This window comes from Nothoprocta perdicaria, unplaced genomic scaffold (assembly GCF_003342845.1).
Source record: "Nothoprocta perdicaria isolate Ctin4 unplaced genomic scaffold, notPer1 scaffold_118, whole genome shotgun sequence".
Taxonomy (NCBI): domain Eukaryota; kingdom Metazoa; phylum Chordata; class Aves; order Tinamiformes; family Tinamidae; genus Nothoprocta; species Nothoprocta perdicaria.
Window position 1 is genome coordinate 1,998,399 of NW_020454294.1, and position 4,272 is coordinate 2,002,670.

The window sequence follows — 4,272 nt, forward strand, 5'->3', positions numbered from 1 at the left end:
AAGCACCAAGCACTTCTTGATTTCCAGTGGATTTGTGTCCACTGACTTAYGGATTCTATCAACTTTTGAAACAAAGACTTGAATATAAGAAGTTCTAACAATCTAATTGCAAGCAACACAGGTAATTTGCTCCCTCAAGTCAAGAGATTCTACACAGAACCATGACAGAAGAGTTTTCTAGTATCTAACAAGGCATTAACTAACTTCTTAATCAACCTTACCCCATGGTTGAGACACTCCTACAGTTCCACGAGGTACAGAATATAGGGTTGTGTTCTGCAGTGCTCATCCAGAGCGCCCATGAAACCAGGCACCCAGCTGGTGGATGTTAACATTGGCTTCATTGGTTTCAGCTACTTTTCCTTTACCTGACATAACAGTGATTTTTCTTACAGCTGCTTTCACAGGTGATCCACAGAGAAACATGTCCTGGAACGTGAGTGATAAAGAAATATGGGCCCTCCTGAAAAGAGATAGGAGAAAGAACAGTGCCTGTTTTTCACTGTCAGTGAGTAACTAAGAATATTATAGCAGTTTCTGGTGAAGATATCCAAAAGAATGGAAGGAAACCGTGAAGAATCTTTTCTCCACAGAAATGYAATGCTGAGGTGGTTTGAGACCGTCTCTGAGTCCAAGAAAGGAAGCAGAGGTCTGCACTAAACATGAGCAAGCAACATTCTCCAGGTAGAGTTCAAGAAGTAATCAAAAAAAAAAAAAAGAAAGTTTAAATACTTACGAAAACTAGTTGATATATATACCACATTAACTGTTCATGATTGTTTGGGATGCATCAGAAATGAAGTTATTCACATTCTTAAAAAAATAAAAGATGAGGGAAGGTAAGAGGGAAAATAAGTTAAGTTTTTTTCGTATTTCTTTTTTTCTTACTTCTACGCCCCTTAGAAATTTGAAAGAGTGATTTGATAGACAAGAAGCCAATAAAAACCTAACAAAATGAGTTGGACTTCCTGTAAAAACAACAGCAAAAAAAGAGATGGAAAAATGTAACTAATATACATATTATAACTAAATATATAGCCTTATAACTAAATACTCACTGGTATATGAACGGGTACCAGCGAGAGTTTGGGGCTCCTTCTCCTATACTGTCATGTCATGCAARTAAGTCTGGTCAGATGGACCCAGATGTTATATCTCTCCTGTCCGTTAGGCAGTCCAAAGCATGGAGAACATGCACAAGGAGGCAACATCTGGGAAAGGTTAGGTATCCACACACCCTACGATCAGGGAGAATGAGGGCTGAATGATGTTGTGCATCTCAGATGCACTCAGAACAGTGCTCAAGGGATGGGTAACTGCTTAATGTTTTCCCCTTATAGTTTTCATTGAGCTCGTGGCCTGGTGCCGTATTCCCGGGACACCAGCCAAACTCTACTCCAAGCATGGACCGATTAGTTTCTTCATGGGGCTCATCCCTAATCTCCTGGTGTTTTGTATGCATCAGTGAACTTCTACATTATATCCTGTCATCCAGGGATCAGAGGAGAATCTGGGGCACAATGAGATTAAGGTCAAAACCGCTTGGTAATTCAGAATGTCCAACCTGGGACTTGTGGGATCCAGGAGAAAAGAAGTCCCACATGACACTCTTGTCATAGACTTTGCTGTAGTGCTCGCTACCTTTCGTTTACTTTAATAAGTACCCCAAAAGCTCTACAGGCTGTGACCTTCTCTTCTGTGCTACTGAGKTTCTATAGAAGCTGCAAATAACGTATATACATAGTCCCTCATACATCTATATATACATAGCCCCTCATACATTTATAAAACATTATGTGGAACGTAACTGAAAACCTTCTCAACTAATGTATATAAAGGGCAGAAGCAACTATCATTTCAGCATTGCCTTGCCTTGGAGTGCTTGATTTTGTAACCCTGTCATTTTTTCACAGGTTTTTTTTAAGCCAGAAACTGCTGCCTGGAATAAAAGCCTTCAAAATGTTGCCATCTTACTAATGTTGCTTTTAATATTCCTTTACGTGCAAAGGGTATGTTTCAGTTATCATCAATCCAGCAGTGCAGACAACACAGGGGGCCATAAAAGCTTCAAAAATGACCTAAAATGAGATCTACAATGTAAGCAGGCCACAGCTTTCCAGGTCCATTATCACAGCTCCAGCCAGGTGCTGCAAGGCTCAAGCCAAGACTCCTGCAGGGTCTGGCTGCACCTCACTGAGAAGCAGAGAATTTCCTTATTCGCAAGGGGAAAAAGTTCCTACCCCTAACACTACATATACTGCAGCATATTTATGGGCAGAGAAACAAATACTGTGATACAAGTGAACATTTTCCATACCTTGGGACTCTAGCAAAGGGGTGGGGGGAGAAGCAAGTCCTCTCAGGATTGACCTACCAACACAATATACCAGTGTCATGGAGTGGCAGCCCATGGGGACCAGGACAGATCRGAGTCGGTCACAGGAGTCAGTAGTGGTCAGCAGGTGAAGAGGGTACTTGAAACGATGGAGGAAAAATGATTCTGGTATATGGAGATCCAATGTCAACCATGCAGTTAATCACTGAGAGCTCTGATGGGCTTCAGCCACTTCCCATCCCGGGGTTTCTTCCTGAGAAATAAGGTGATCGGAACCAGTAATTTCTTGTCAGACTTTTACAGAGATAAATCACTGTATTAATTACGGAAAGCCAAGAAAAACAGCATGGTGTCCTTCTCCATCTCCACTTTTTTTTTTTTTTTTTTTTTTTTTTTTTTTTAAGGGGAAATATCCACAAACAGGTAGTGCCTGAAATAACAACTGAAGGTGGGCTCTCACAATGGGTTCCCATCCTTAAAAAAAAAAAAAAAAAAAATCACAATTTTTGGGTTATTTCTGCCAAAAACTGAATCAGCACAGCAAAAAAATATGAGAACCAGCAACAATTCCCATTCATGCTTTAGAAAAGACACTTTGCATCCAGGGTACATCGCTTCTGGGTCCTTCTCCGTGCAAGGGCCACAAGTTGAGGTCTTGGAGTCCCCTCCAAAACAAGCAGGARTGACACCAAACCTTCCCCAGAGCTGAAGTCCACTAGTTTCAGCACACTGAAGCACTACAGGAAAGCCTCCGAAAGCTTGAGGATCATGTACCAAGTGCTCTAGAAAAAAATCTCAACACTTTTTGGCAGCCAAGGCATTGACATAAATGGAAATTATCCTGAAAATTATACGCTTAAAAAAAATGCTTTAAACACAGTGTTTACTTGTAAGGCACATGAGCTAAGTTAAGCTTTTTATCTATTGTAGGTAAAATGTGATAATAGCAGCGATGTAGTTGAGAACAAGGATTTTTTTTTCCTATTTTAAACCCATTTATACACACTTGTTTAAGAAAATTGCCTTTGGGAAGGAAATTACTTACACTGGAGCTTAGCTCAGCAGTGATTTTTTTTTCTTTTTTTGGTAGAAATTTTCATTAAGACTCAGCAGGGGACTAATTTTTGAATTTAAATATACTTGCTATTGAAATTTGTATTATTGAAAAGGCAGAAAGTCTCAGCAGTGAAGGTACTGTACCTACAGGTGTAAAGAACCTTGGGCTCAGAGCTAGACAAAAGACAGAGGGGAAATGCATTTCTACAGTCRGCAAACAGACACAGCAGTCAGGCTAGAAAATCTTTGGTAGTGAATCCATGACCTGTCTCGGATCCTCTTCATGCCAGCCTGATGCTTCCTACTCCTGCCCAAGCTTCTTTTTGTGTAAAGGCAAAGATGGCACCAGAGACAAGTGAGCACCAGCCTGTGCCTGCAGCCTCTTTCTCTTCACCGAGGAAAGTCTGACATGGAAACCTTAATTTCCAGTGGGTGGGCAAGCAAAAATCCATCTTCCATGGCAGCATCATGCAAAAAAAAAGGAGCAGATAAGCCGCATCACTCTGGAAGGCAGCAGGCTGCTTACCACATATATACCATTCATTCTCTTCAAGTTATAGCTAACTACAGTACAAAAATAGATTACTGACTCCCCTTTCCTAACCGTAAGCCAAAGATCCGCAGGATAACTATATAGAGTCTCCAAAAATTTAGCAAAATATTTCAGCACTAGTGAAGTTTTCCACTGAGCCCAGTGCTGATGTGACCTATGCACAACACCTACCCCTAAGGACTGGGGGTAGGTGTTCAATGCTTGTCCTCTTTTTTGTCTTTACAGATTCACAGATTCACAGAATATTTAAGGTTGGAAGGGACCTCTACAGATCATCTAGTCCAACCTTCCTGCTCAAGCAGGCACACCTACAGCATGTGGCACAGGG